Source organism: Coregonus lavaretus (assembly GCF_964263955.1).
Source record: "Coregonus lavaretus genome assembly, chromosome: 25".
In the NCBI taxonomy this organism is placed as follows: domain Eukaryota; kingdom Metazoa; phylum Chordata; class Actinopteri; order Salmoniformes; family Salmonidae; genus Coregonus; species Coregonus lavaretus.
The window spans coordinates 44,918,523-44,933,094 of record NC_140012.1 but is presented as its reverse complement, the minus strand read 5'-3'; the positions used below and the strand labels follow the sequence as shown (position 1 = coordinate 44,933,094).

The window sequence follows — 14,572 nt, the reverse complement described above, 5'->3', positions numbered from 1 at the left end:
TCCAGGTGAAGCTGGTTGAGAGAATGCCAAGAGTGTGCAAAGCTGTCATCAAGGCAAAGGGTGGCTACTTTGAAGAATGAAAAATATGAACATATATTTATTTGTTTAACACTTTTTTGGTTACTACATGATTCCATATGTGTTATTTCATAGTTTTGATGTCTTCACTATTATTCGACAATGTAGAAAATAGTAAAAATTAAGAAAAAACCTTTGAATGAGTAGGTTTGTCCAAACTTTTGACTGGTAGTGTGTACAACCGTAGACCTTATAGATCTTGTTGGCACCAGCAGATAGCATCAGACACATTTTCACTATTTCTACTGCTACTTGTTTTTAAACTATCATATTATATACTTCTCATATTTATGTTTATCCTAAACCACTGATTCCTCTTCTGGTCTCCTATTAGTTGCTCTGGATATGAGCATCTGCTAAATGACCTAAATGTAAATGTATTGTGCCATCATCAATACGTGTTATAAATGAAGATGCTTAATGATCAATGAGCCTGTTATACAGTGGGGAAAAAAAGTATTTAGTCAGCCACCAAATGTGCAAATTCTCCCACTTAAAAAGATGAGAGGCCTGTAATTTTCATCATAGGTACACGTCAACTGTGACAGACAAATTGAGAATTTTTTTTCTCCGGAAAATCACATTGTAGGATTTTTAATGAATTTATTTGCAAATTATGGTGGAAAATAAGTATTTGGTCACCTACAAACAAGCAAGATTTCTGGCTCTCACAGACCTGTAACTTCTTCTTTAAGAGGCTCCTCTGTCCTCCACTCGCTACCTGTATTAATGGCACCTGTTTGAACTTGTTATCAGTATAAAAGACACCTGTCCACAACCTCAAACAGTCACACTCCAAACTCCGCTATGGCCAAGACCAAAGAGCTGTCAAAGGACACCAGAAACAAAATTGTAGACCTGCACCAGGCTGGGAAGACTGAATCTGCAATAGGTAAGCAGCTTGGTTTGAAGAAATCAACTGTGGGAGCAATTATTAGGAAATGGAAAACATACAAGACCACTGATAATCTCCCTCGATCTGGGGCTCCACGCAAGATCTCACCCCGTGGGGTCAAAATGATCACAAGAACGGTGAGCAAAAATCCCAGAACCACACGGGGGGACCTAGTGAATGACCTGCAGAGAGCTGGGACCAAAGTAACAAAGCCTACCATCAGTAACACACTACGCCGCCAGGGACTCAAATCCTGCAGTGCCAGACGTATCCCCCTGCTTAAGCCAGTACATGTCCAGGCCCGTCTGAAGTTTGCTAGAGTGCATTTGGATGATCCAGAAGAGGATTGGGAGAATGTCATATGGTCAGATGAAACCAAAATAACTTTTTGGTAAAAACTCAACTCGTCGTGTTTGGAGGACAAAGAATGCTGAGTTGCATCCAAAGAACACCATACATACTGTGAAGCATGGGGGTGGAAACATCATGCTTTGAGGCTGTTTTTCTGCAAAGGGACCAGGACGACTGATCCGTGTAAAGGAAAGAATGAATGGGGCCATGTATCGTGAGATTTTGATTGAAAACCTCCTTCCATCAGCAAGGGCATTGAAGATGAAACGTGGCTGGGTCTTTCAGCATGACAATGATCCCAAACACACCGCCCGGGCAACGAAGGAGTGGCTTCGTAAGAAGCATTTCAAGGTCCTGGAGTGGCCTAGCCAGTCTCCAGATCTCAACCCCATAGAAAATCTTTGGAGGGAGTTGAAAGTCTGTGTTGCCCAGCGACAGCCCCAAAACATCACTGCTCTAGAGGAGATCTGCATGGAGGAATGGGCCAAAATACCAGCAACAGTGTGTGAAAACCTTGTGAAGACTTACAGAAAACGTTTGACCTGTGTCATTGCCAACAAAGGGTATATAACAAAGTATTGAGAAACTTTTGTTATTGACCAAATACTTATTTTCCACCATAATTTGCAAATAAATTCATAAAAAATCCTACAATGTGATTTTCTGGAGAAAAAAAATCTCATTTTGTCTGTCATAGTTGACGTGTACCTATGATGAAAATTACAGGCCTCTCTCATCTTTTTAAGTGGGAGAACTTGCACAATTGGTGGCTGACTAAATACTTTTTTTCCCCCACTGTATATGGACATCATCATATTATATTAGTGTCATAGGTCTATTATATGGACTATTACGTCCAACCTGCCTCACAATTGCAGACCATTTATGGCGTTGTGTGGGCGAGCTGTTTGCTGATGTCAACGAGCTGAGTGCCCCATGGTGGGGTTATGGTATGGGCAGGCAGATAATCCATCCACCTGACAAGTGTGGCATATCAAGAAGCTATTAGCTACACACAACGAACACAATTGCATTTTATCGATGGCAATTTGAATACACAGAAATTCCATGACGAGATCCTTAGGCCCATTGTGAGGCCCATTCTGTTTTTTAAGGTACTGTATTTGTGACCAACAGACTCATATCTGTATTCCCAGTCATGTGAAATCCATAGATTAGGGCCTAATTAATTTATTTCAATTGACTGATTTCCTTATATGAACTGTAACTTTTTATATTTTTGTTCAGTATAGATATGACACTAGGACAAACTGATATAACCAACATGTATTTTTGCATTTTAATGGTTCATGTACAAAAGCGCCCCACAGTGGAGGAGTCCTAATACCCATCCCACCTTGCGGTCAAACAGGGAAATGGTTTCAATAGTTTTTCCACCATTTATTTTTCCCATAGGGGGATTTTAGAAACACTTCAAATAAGGGTTGTGTTTCGTGTAGGCTTACCCTGGCTTGACGTTTTGATAACCATCTAAATCTCTCTGGACAAGGTGACTTTTATCAATATAGTCGGCTCTATTTACTCTGAGATTCAAAAATGCTAAGTAGACATGATGAAAAACTACAAATCCCTGCAAGCTCCTGCACGTCATCTCTAGAGGACACCTTTGCTAACAGGTATTGTGTCAATTTAAAACTTGCACAAGACAGTTCACAAAGTTGTGCATTTAAAGAAATGTAGCCGATTTATTAATTACTAAATTTAGCTAACAATAGATAGTTAATCCAGAGATTCTTACCTTTGCCTTGATTCGGCAGTCTCGTCCAGATCATCATGGCATTTGTAGTTCTTTATGATAGCGACATTAGCAGCTAATTAGTATTTCATTTTTGGGGGGTAAATACAGGCGAATATATTGATAAAAGTCACCTTGTCCTAGAGAGATTTAGATGGTTATCAAAACGTCAAGCCAGGGCAAGCCTACACGAAACACAGCCCTTATTTTAAGTGTTTCCAAAATCCCCCTATGGGAAAAACGATTGGAACCATTTCCCTGTTTGACCTCTTGGTTTTATGGGACTTTGTGACTCCTACTGTGATACCCTATACGCGCTCAGCCATGCATTGAACAGTCTTTTTTTTTTTTTGCAAACGGTGAATGTCTGTCTTTCTCGTAAGGATAGTAACCTGTTAACTATATATTCTAACCGGTTGTATATCTTTAACCCACTAGGTGGCGATGGTCAGGTGATCGAGAAGGCATCCCACAGTGGGATGATCAACCCCAGTCACCGGTGGCAGAAGCTCAGCCACAACGGTCCTATTGGTCAGTTTGACTATCAGATCCGGGTCAGCTGTGACGACCACTACTATGGCTTCGGATGCAACAAGTTCTGCCGGCCCCGAGACGACTTCTTCGGACACTACACCTGCGACTACAACGGGAATAAGACCTGTCTGGAGGGCTGGTCTGGACTAGAATGTAACACACGTATGTATAAACGGACTCCTTCCTGCTAACTTCTTGTTATCCCTTCGTGGAAGGTTTCAACCTAAAGGGTCTTCTTCTGGTTAAATGGATAAAGTACATGTAGGCTGGGAGAGAGGGGCCGTCTGTACATAGACAGAAAGATGGTCTCTATCCAGAGAGCGGAAGAGACAGGGACAGTTTGAGGCTATAGAATGATGATAATATTGATTGTTTCGGGTGTTGCAGAAAGGGGAATACAAGGTTTTGAAAACACTAGGAAGGATGTTCAAGTTGTTGATGAACTTACTATCTATTCAATAGACATCAGGTGCCAAACTGCCAATATTTCAGCTGTTAGTGACGTTCATGCTTTCTTCCACCACCTCCCCTTCCACCACCTCCCCCTCCCCCACCTCCCCTTCCACCACCTCCCCTTCCACCACCTCCCCTTCCACCACCTCCCCTTCCACCACCTCCACCCCCTAACTCCTCCACCCCCTCTCCCTCCTCCACCCCCTCTCCCTCCTCCACCCCCTAACTCCTCCACCCCCTAACTCCTCCACCCTCTAACTCCTCCACCCCCTCTCCCTCCTCCACCCCCTAACCCTCCTCCACCCCCTAACTCCTCCACCCCCTAACTCCTCCACCCCCTCTCCCTCCTCCACCCCCTAACTCCTCCACCCCCTAACCCCTCCTCCACCCCCTAACTCCTCCACCCCCTAACCCCTCCTCCACCCCCTAACTCCTCAACCCCCTAACCCTCCTCCACCCTCTAACTCCTCCACCCCCTAACTCCTCCACCCCCTCTCCCTCCTCCACCCCCTAACCCCTCCTCCACCCCCTAACCCTCCTCCACCCCCTAACTCCTCCACCCTCTAACTCCTCCACCCCCTCTCCCTCCTCCACCCCCTCTCCCTCCTCCACCCCCTCTCCCTCCTCCCCCACCTCCACTTCCACCACCTCCCCTTCCACCACCTCCCCCTCCCCCACCTCCCCTTCCACCACCTCCCCTTCCACCACCTCCCCCTCCCCCACCTCCACTTCCACCACCTCCCCCTCCACCACCTCCCCTTCCACCACCTCCCCTTCCACCACCTCCCCCTCCACCACCTCCCCTTCCACCACCTCCCCCTCTACCACCTCCACCCCCTAACTCCTCCACCCCCTCTCCCTCCTCCACCCCCTCTCCCTCCTCCACCCCCTAACTCCTCCACCCTCTAACTCCTCCACCCCCTCTCCCTCCTCCACCCCCTAACCCTCCTCCACCCTCTAACTCCTCCACCCCCTAACTCCTCCACCCCCTCTCCCTCCTCCACCCCCTAACTCCTCCACCCCCTAACCCCTCCACCACCCCTAACTCCTCCACCCCTCCCTCCTCCACCCCTAACTCCTCCACCCCTAACCCTCCCTCCACCCCCTCTCCCTCCTCCACCCATCTCCCTCCTCCACCCCCTCTCCCCTCCTCCACCCCCTAACCCCTCCACCATCTAACTCCTCCACCCCCCTCTCCCTCCTCCACCCCCTAACCCCTCCACCCTCTAACTCCTCCACCCCTAACTCCTCCTCCACCCCCTAACCCTCCTCCACCCCCTCTCCCTCCTCCACCCCCTCTCCCTCCTCCACCCCCTAACTCCTCCACCCTCTAACTCCTCCACCCCCTCTCCCTCCTCCACCCTCTAACTCCTCCACCCCCTCTCCCTCCTCCACCCTCTCCCTCCTCCACCACCCCCTCTCCCTCCTCCACCCCCTAACCCCTCCACCATCTAACTCCTCCACCCCCTCTCCCTCCTCCACCCCCTAACCCCTCCACCCTCTAACTCCTCCACCCCTAACTCCTCCACCCCCTAACCCTCCTCCACCCCCTCTCCCTCCTCCACCCCCTCTCCCTCCTCCACCCCCTAACTCCTCCACCCTCTAACTCCTCCACCCCCTCTCCCTCCTCCACCCTCTAACTCCTCCACCCCCTCTCCCTCCTCCACCCTCTCCCTCCTCCACCCCCTAACCCCTCCACCCCCTCTCCCTCCTCCACCCCCTAACTCCTCCACCCCATCTCCCTCCTCCACCCTCTCTCCCTCCTCCACCCTCTCCCTCCTCCACCCCCTCTCCCTCCTCCACCCCCTCTCCCTCCTCCACCCCCTCTCCCTCCTCCACCCTCTAACTCCTCCACCCCCTAACTCCTCCACCCCATCTCCCTCTCTCCCCTCCTTCCCTCCCTCTCCCCTCTCCACCCCATCTCCCTCTCTCCCCTCCTTCCCTCCCTCTCCCCTCCACCCCATCTCCCCTCCCTCTATCCCTCCCTCTCTCCCTCTCTCCCCTCCTTCCCTCCCTCTATCCCTCCACCCCTCCCTCCCTCCCTCTCTCCCCTCCAGCTATCTGCCGGCAGGGCTGCAGTACAGAACATGGACACTGCAAAGAGCCAGGTGGCTGCAAGTAAGTGGCTCTTTTTTTCCTCTCCTCTCCTCTCCTCTCCTCTCCTCTCCTCTCCTCTCCTCTCCTGTCCTCTCCTCCTCTCTTCTCTCCTCCTCACCCCTCTCTTCTCTCTCCTCTTCTCCTCCCCTCTCTTGGAGGAGGGAGGAGGGAGAGGGGGTGGAGGAGTTAGGGGGTGGAGGAGTCTCCTGAGTGGCGCAGTGGTCTAAGGCACTGCATCGCAGTGCTAGCTGTGCCACTAGAGATCCTGGTTCGAATCCAGGCTCTGTCGCAGCCGGCCGCGACCGGGAGACTCATGGGCGGCGCACAATTGGCCCAGGGTAGGGGAGGGAATGGCCGGCAGGGATGTAGCTCAGTTGATAGAGCATGGCGTTTGCAACGCCAGGGTTGTGGGTTCGATTCCCACGGGGGGCCAGTATACAAAAAAAATATATGTATTCACTTAACTGTAAGTCGCTCTGGATAAGAGCGTCTGCTAAATGACTAAAATGTAAATGTTCTCCTCTCGCCTCTCCTCTCTGTTCTCCATGACTAACTGGAATATGCTTTTGATCTTTAATGTCTGCTATAATATTTATGCGACCATGATTAATCACTTGACAAACAGCATTTCATAATGTGCTATGCAGCTTAAGCCCCAGGTCCCTGGTATGGGAGTGGAGCTGCCTGGCTATAGGGTCTGAGGGAGTGGAGCTGTGTTCCAGCTGGCTATAGGGTCTGAGGGAGTGGAGCTGTGTTCCAGCTGGCTATAGGGTCTGAGGGAGTGGAGCTGTGTTCCAGCTGGCTATAGGGTCTGAGGGAGTGGAGCTGTGTTCCAGCTGGCTATAGGGTCTGAGGGAGTGGAGCTGCCTGGTTATAGGGTCTGAGGGAGTGGAGCTGTGTTCTAGCTGGTTATAGGGTCTGAGGGAGTGGAGCTGCCTGGCTATAGGGTCTGAGGGAGTGGAGCTGTGTTCCAGCTGGCTATAGGGTCTGAGGGAGTGGAGCTGTGTTCCAGCTGGCTATAGGGTCTGAGGGAGTGGAGCTGTGTTCCAGCTGGCTATAGGGTCTGAGGGAGTGGAGCTGTGTTCCAGCTGGCTATAGGGTCTGAGGGAGTGGAGCTGTGTTCCAGCTGGCTATAGGGTCTGAGGGAGTGGAGCTGTGTTCCAGCTGGCTATAGGGTCTGAGGGAGTGGAGCTGTGTTCCAGCTGGCTATAGGGTCTGAGGGAGTGGAGCTGTGTTCCAGCTGGCTATAGGGTCTGAGGGAGTGGAGCTGTGTTCTAGCTGGCTATAGGGTCTGAGGGAGTGGAGATGTGTTCCAGCTGGCTATAGGGTCTGAGGGAGTGGAGCTGTGTTCCAGCTGGCTATAGGGTCTGAGGGAGTGGAGCTGCCTGGCTATAGGGTCTGAGGGAGTGGAGCTGTGTTCCAGCTGGCTATAGGGTCTGAGGGAGTGGAGCTGTGTTCCAGCTGGCTATAGGGTCTGAGGGAGTGGAGCTGTGTTCCAGCTGGCTATAGGGTCTGAGGGAGTGGAGCTGTGTTCCAGCTGGCTATAGGGTCTGAGGGAGTGGAGCTGTGTTCCAGCTGGCTATAGGGTCTGAGGGAGTGGAGCTGTGTTCCAGCTGGCTATAGGGTCTGAGGGAGTGGAGCTGTGTTCCAGCTGGCTATAGGGTCTGAGGGAGTGGAGCTGTGTTCCAGCTGGCTATAGGGTCTGAGGGAGTGGAGCTGTGTTCCAGCTGGCTATAGGGTCTGAGGGAGTGGAGCTGTGTTCCAGCTGGCTATAGGGTCTGAGGGAGTGGAGCTGTGTTCTAGCTGGCTATAGGGTCTGAGGGAGTGGAGATGTGTTCCAGCTGGCTATAGGGTCTGAGGGAGTGGAGCTGTGTTCCAGCTGGCTATAGGGTCTGAGGGAGTGGAGCTGCCTGGCTATAGGGTCTGAGGGAGTGGAGCTGTGTTCCAGCTGGCTATAGGGTCTGAGGGAGTGGAGCTGTGTTCCAGCTGGCTATAGGGTCTGAGGGAGTGGAGCTGTGTTCCAGCTGGCTATAGGGTCTGAGGGAGTGGAGCTGTGTTCCAGCTGGCTATAGGGTCTGAGGGAGTGGAGCTGTGTTCCAGCTGGCTATAGGGTCTGAGGGAGTGGAGCTGTGTTCTAGCTGGCTATAGGGTCTGAGGGAGTGGAGCTGTGTTCCAGCTGGCTATAGGGTCTGAGGGAGTGGAGCTGTGTTCCAGCTGGCTATAGGGTCTGAGGGAGTGGAGCTGTGTTCCAGCTGGCTATAGGGTCTGAGGGAGTGGAGCTGTGTTCCAGCTGGCTATAGGGTCTGAGGGAGTGGAGCTGTGTTCCAGCTGGCTATAGGGTCTGAGGGAGTGGAGCTGTGTTCCAGCTGGCTATAGGGTCTGAGGGAGTGGAGCTGTGTTCCAGCTGGCTATAGGGTCTGAGGGAGTGGAGCTGTGTTCCAGCTGGTTATAGGGTCTGAGGGAGTGGAGCTGTGTTCCAGCTGGTTATAGGGTCTGAGGGAGTGGAGCTGTGTTCTAGCTGGCTATAGGGTCTGAGGGAGTGGAGCTGCCTGGTTATAGGGTCTGAGGGAGTGGAGCTGTGTTCCAGCTGGTTATAGGGTCTGAGGGAGTGGAGCTGTGTTCCAGCTGGCTATAGGGTCTGAGGGAGTGGAGCTGTGTTCCAGCTGGCTATAGGGTCTGAGGGAGTGGAGCTGTGTTCTAGCTGGCTATAGGGTCTGAGGGAGTGGAGCTGGGTTCCAGCTGGTTATAGGGTCTGAGGGAGTGGAGCTGTGTTCTAGCTGGCTATAGGGTCTGAGGGAGTGGAGCTGCCTGGTTATAGGGTCTGAGGGAGTGGAGCTGTGTTCCAGCTGGTTATAGGGTCTGAGGGAGTGGAGCTGTGTTCCAGCTGGCTATAGGGTCTGAGGGAGTGGAGCTGTGTTCCAGCTGGCTATAGGGTCTGAGGGAGTGGAGCTGTGTTCTAGCTGGCTATAGGGTCTGAGGGAGTGGAGCTGTGTTCCAGCTGGCTATAGGGTCTGAGGGAGTGGAGCTGTGTTCCAGCTGGCTATAGGGTCTGAGGGAGTGGAGCTGTGTTCTAGCTGGCTATAGGGTCTGAGGGAGTGGAGATGTGTTCCAGCTGGCTATAGGGTCTGAGGGAGTGGAGCTGTGTTCCAGCTGGCTATAGGGTCTGAGGGAGTGGAGCTGTGTTCCAGCTGGCTATAGGGTCTGAGGGAGTGGAGCTGTGTTCCAGCTGGCTATAGGGTCTGAGGGAGTGGAGCTGTGTTCCAGCTGGCTATAGGGTCTGAGGGAGTGGAGCTGTGTTCCAGCTGGCTATAGGGTCTGAGGGAGTGGAGCTGTGTTCTAGCTGGCTATAGGGTCTGAGGGAGTGGAGCTGTGTCCCAGCTGGCTATAGGGTCTGAGGGAGTGGAGCTGTGTTCCAGCTGGCTATAGGGTCTGAGGGAGTGGAGCTGTGTTCCAGCTGGCTATAGGGTCTGAGGGAGTGGAGCTGCCTGGCTATAGGGTCTGAGGGAGTGGAGCTGTGTTCCAGCTGGCTATAGGGTCTGAGGGAGTGGAGCTGTGTTCCAGCTGGCTATAGGGTCTGAGGGAGTGGAGCTGTGTTCCAGCTGGCTATAGGGTCTGAGGGAGTGGAGCTGTGTCCCAGCTGGCTATAGGGTCTGAGGGAGTGGAGCTGTGTTCCAGCTGGCTATAGGGTCTGAGGGAGTGGAGCTGTGTTCCAGCTGGCTATAGGGTCTGAGGGAGTGGAGCTGTGTTCCAGCTGGCTATAGGGTCTGAGGGAGTGGAGCTGTGTTCCAGCTGGCTATAGGGTCTGAGGGAGTGGAGCTGTGTTCCAGCTGGCTATAGGGTCTGAGGGAGTGGAGCTGTGTTCCAGCTGGCTATAGGGTCTGAGGGAGTGGAGCTGTGTTCTAGCTGGCTATAGGGTCTGAGGGAGTGGAGATGTGTTCCAGCTGGCTATAGGGTCTGAGGGAGTGGAGCTGTGTTCCAGCTGGCTATAGGGTCTGAGGGAGTGGAGCTGCCTGGCTATAGGGTCTGAGGGAGTGGAGCTGTGTTCCAGCTGGCTATAGGGTCTGAGGGAGTGGAGCTGTGTTCCAGCTGGCTATAGGGTCTGAGGGAGTGGAGCTGTGTTCCAGCTGGCTATAGGGTCTGAGGGAGTGGAGCTGTGTTCCAGCTGGCTATAGGGTCTGAGGGAGTGGAGCTGTGTTCTAGCTGGCTATAGGGTCTGAGGGAGTGGAGATGTGTTCCAGCTGGCTATAGGGTCTGAGGGAGTGGAGCTGTGTTCCAGCTGGCTATAGGGTCTGAGGGAGTGGAGCTGCCTGGCTATAGGGTCTGAGGGAGTGGAGCTGTGTTCCAGCTGGCTATAGGGTCTGAGGGAGTGGAGCTGTGTTCCAGCTGGCTATAGGGTCTGAGGGAGTGGAGCTGTGTTCCAGCTGGCTATAGGGTCTGAGGGAGTGGAGCTGTGTTCCAGCTGGCTATAGGGTCTGAGGGAGTGGAGCTGTGTTCTAGCTGGCTATAGGGTCTGAGGGAGTGGAGCTGTGTCCCAGCTGGCTATAGGGTCTGAGGGAGTGGAGCTGTGTTCCAGCTGGCTATAGGGTCTGAGGGAGTGGAGCTGTGTTCCAGCTGGCTATAGGGTCTGAGGGAGTGGAGCTGCCTGGCTATAGGGTCTGAGGGAGTGGAGCTGTGTTCCAGCTGGCTATAGGGTCTGAGGGAGTGGAGCTGTGTTCCAGCTGGCTATAGGGTCTGAGGGAGTGGAGCTGTGTTCCAGCTGGCTATAGGGTCTGAGGGAGTGGAGCTGTGTTCCAGCTGGCTATAGGGTCTGAGGGAGTGGAGCTGTGTTCCAGCTGGCTATAGGGTCTGAGGGAGTGGAGCTGCCTGGCTATAGGGTCTGAGGGAGTGGAGCTGTGTTCCAGCTGGCTATAGGGTCTGAGGGAGTGGAGCTGTGTTCCAGCTGGCTATAGGGTCTGAGGGAGTGGAGCTGTGTTCCAGCTGGTTATAGGGTCTGAGGGAGTGGAGCTGTGTTCTAGCTGGCTATAGGGTCTGAGGGAGTGGAGCTGTGTTCCAGCTGGCTATAGGGTCTGAGGGAGTGGAGCTGTGTTCCAGCTGGCTATAGGGTCTGAGGGAGTGGAGCTGTGTTCTAGCTGGCTATAGGGTCTGAGGGAGTGGAGCTGTGTTCCAGCTGGCTATAGGGTCTGAGGGAGTGGAGCTGTGTTCTAGCTGGCTATAGGGTCTGAGGGAGTGGAGCTGTGTTCCAGCTGGTTATAGGGTCTGAGGGAGTGGAGCTGTGTTCCAGCTGGTTATAGGGTCTGAGGGAGTGGAGCTGTGTTCTAGCTGGCTATAGGGTCTGAGGGAGTGGAGCTGCCTGGTTATAGGGTCTGAGGGAGTGGAGCTGTGTTCCAGCTGGTTATAGGGTCTGAGGGAGTGGAGCTGTGTTCCAGCTGGCTATAGGGTCTGAGGGAGTGGAGCTGCCTGGCTATAGGGTCTGAGGGAGTGGAACTGCCTGGCTATAGGGTCTGAGGGAGTGGAGCTGTGTTCCAGCTGGCTATAGGGTCTGAGGGAGTGGAGCTGTGTTCCAGCTGGCTATAGGGTCTGAGGGAGTGGAGCTGCCTGGCTATAGGGTCTGAGGGAGTGGAGCTGTGTTCCAGCTGGCTATAGGGTCTGAGGGAGTGGAGCTGTGTTCTAGCTGGTTATAGGGTCTGAGGGAGTGGAGCTGTGTTCCAGCTGGCTATAGGGTCTGAGGGAGTGGAGCTGTGTTCCAGCTGGCTATAGGGTCTGAGGGAGTGGAGCTGTGTTCCAGCTGGCTATAGGGTCTGAGGGAGTGGAGCTGTGTTCCAGCTGGCTATAGGGTCTGAGGGAGTGGAGCTGTGTTCCAGCTGGCTATATGGTCTGAGGGAGTGGAGCTGTGTTCCAGCTGGCTATAGGGTCTGAGGGAGTGGAGCTGTGTTCCAGCTGGCTATAGTGTCTGAGGGAGTGGAGCTGTGTTCCAGCTGGCTATAGGGTCTGAGGGAGTGGAGCTGTGTTCCAGCTGGCTATAGGGTCTGAGGGAGTGGAGCTGCTTGGCTATAGGGTCTGAGGGAGTGGAGCTGCCTGGCTATAGGGTCTGAGGGAGTGGAGCTGTGTTCTAGCTGGCTATAGGGTCTGAGGGAGTGGAGCTGTGTTCCAGCTGGTTATAGGGTCTGAGGGAGTGGAGCTGTGTTCTAGCTGGCTATAGGGTCTGAGGGAGTGGAGCTGTGTTCCAGCTGGCTATAGGGTCTGAGGGAGTGGAGCTGCCTGGCTATAGGGTCTGAGGGAGTGGAGCTGTGTTCCAGCTGGCTATAGGGTCTGAGGGAGTGGAGCTGTGTTCCAGCTGGTTATAGGGTCTGAGGGAGTGGAGCTGTGTTCCAGCTGGCTATAGGGTCTGAGGGAGTGGAGCTGTGTTCCAGCTGGCTATAGGGTCTGAGGGAGTGGAGCTGTGTTCCAGCTGGCTATAGGGTCTGAGGGAGTGGAGCTGTGTTCCAGCTGGCTATAGGGTCTGAGGGAGTGGAGCTGTGTTCCAGCTGGCTATAGGGTCTGAGGGAGTGGAGCTGTGTTCCAGCTGGCTATAGGGTCTGAGGGAGTGGAGCTGTGTTCCAGCTGGCTATAGGGTCTGAGGGAGTGGACCTGTGTTCCAGCTGGTTATAGGGTATGAGGGAGTGGAGCTGTGTTCCAGCTGGCTATAGGGTCTGAGGGAGTGGAGCTGTGTTCCAGCTGGCTATATGGTCTGAGGGAGTGGAGCTGTGTTCCAGCTGGCTATAGGGTCTGAGGGAGTGGAGCTGCCTGGCTATAGGGTCTGAGGGAGTGGAGCTGCCTGGCTATAGGGTCTGAGGGAGTGGAGCTGTGTTCCAGCTGGCTATAGGGTCTGAGGGAGTGGAGCTGTGTTCCAGCTGGCTATAGGGTCTGAGGGAGTGGAGCTTTGTTCCAGCTGGCTATAGGGTCTGAGGGAGTGGAGCTGTGTTCCAGCTGGCTATAGGGTCTGAGGGAGTGGAGCTGTGTTCCAGCTGGCTATAGGGTCTGAGGGAGTGGAGCTGCCTGGCTATAGGGTCTGAGGGAGTGGAGCTGTGTTCCAGCTGGCTATAGGGTCTGAGGGAGTGGAGCTGTGTTCCAGCTGGCTATAGGGTCTGAGGGAGTGGAGCTGTGTTCCAGCTGGCTATAGGGTCTGAGGGAGTGGAGCTGTGTTCCAGCTGGCTATAGGGTCTGAGGGAGTGGAGCTGTGTTCTAGCTGGCTATAGGGTCTGAGGGAGTGGAGATGTGTTCCAGCTGGCTATAGGGTCTGAGGGAGTGGAGCTGTGTTCCAGCTGGCTATAGGGTCTGAGGGAGTGGAGCTGCCTGGCTATAGGGTCTGAGGGAGTGGAGCTGTGTTCCAGCTGGCTATAGGGTCTGAGGGAGTGGAGCTGTGTTCCAGCTGGCTATAGGGTCTGAGGGAGTGGAGCTGTGTTCCAGCTGGCTATAGGGTCTGAGGGAGTGGAGCTGTGTTCCAGCTGGCTATAGGGTCTGAGGGAGTGGAGCTGTGTTCCAGCTGGCTATAGGGTCTGAGGGAGTGGAGCTGTGTTCTAGCTGGCTATAGGGTCTGAGGGAGTGGAGATGTGTTCCAGCTGGCTATAGGGTCTGAGGGAGTGGAGCTGTGTTCCAGCTGGCTATAGGGTCTGAGGGAGTGGAGCTGCCTGGCTATAGGGTCTGAGGGAGTGGAGCTGTGTTCCAGCTGGCTATAAGGTCTGAGGGAGTGGAGCTGTGTTCCAGCTGGCTATAGGGTCTGAGGGAGTGGAGCTGTGTTCCAGCTGGCTATAGGGTCTGAGGGAGTGGAGCTGTGTTCCAGCTGGCTATAGGGTCTGAGGGAGTGGAGCTGTGTTCCAGCTGGCTATAGGGTCTGAGGGAGTGGAGCTGCCTGGCTATAGGGTCTGAGGGAGTGGAGCTGTGTTCCAGCTGGCTATAGGGTCTGAGGGAGTGGAGCTGTGTTCCAGCTGGCTATAGGGTCTGAGGGAGTGGAGCTGCCTGGCTATAGGGTCTGAGGGAGTGGAGATGTGTTCCAGCTGGCTATAGGGTCTGAGGGAGTGGAGCTGTGTTCCAGCTGGCTATAGGGTCTGAGGGAGTGGAGCTGTGTTCCAGCTGGCTATAGGGTCTGAGGGAGTGGAGCTGTGTTCCAGCTGGCTATAGGGTCTGAGGGAGTGGAGCTGTGTTCCAGCTGGCTATAGGGTCTGAGGGAGTGGAGCTGTGTTCCAGCTGGCTATAGGGTCTGAGGGAGTGGAGCTGCCTGGCTATAGGGTCTGAGGGAGTGGAGCTGCCTGGCTATAGGGTCTGAGGGAGTGGAGCTGCCTGGCTATAGGGTCTGAGGGAGTGGAGCTGTGTCCATAGTAGGGGTTATGTGTGCGAGGGAGCAGGGGCCTGTGGCGGTAGGAAGGGCTGGT

At 53.9% G+C, this 14,572-nt stretch overlaps 1 pseudogene across 1 annotated transcript in view; it reads left to right on the top strand.

Moving 5' to 3' along the window:
- Positions 1–14,572, top strand: part of LOC311100937 (protein jagged-1b-like) — a 100,275-nt pseudogene that overhangs the window by 32,054 nt on the left and 53,649 nt on the right. The window contains exons 4-5 of the transcript in view: positions 3,519–3,776; positions 6,125–6,185. The product of the transcript in view is annotated as a protein jagged-1b-like (transcript). The remainder of the gene's footprint in view (positions 1–3,518; positions 3,777–6,124; positions 6,186–14,572) is intronic.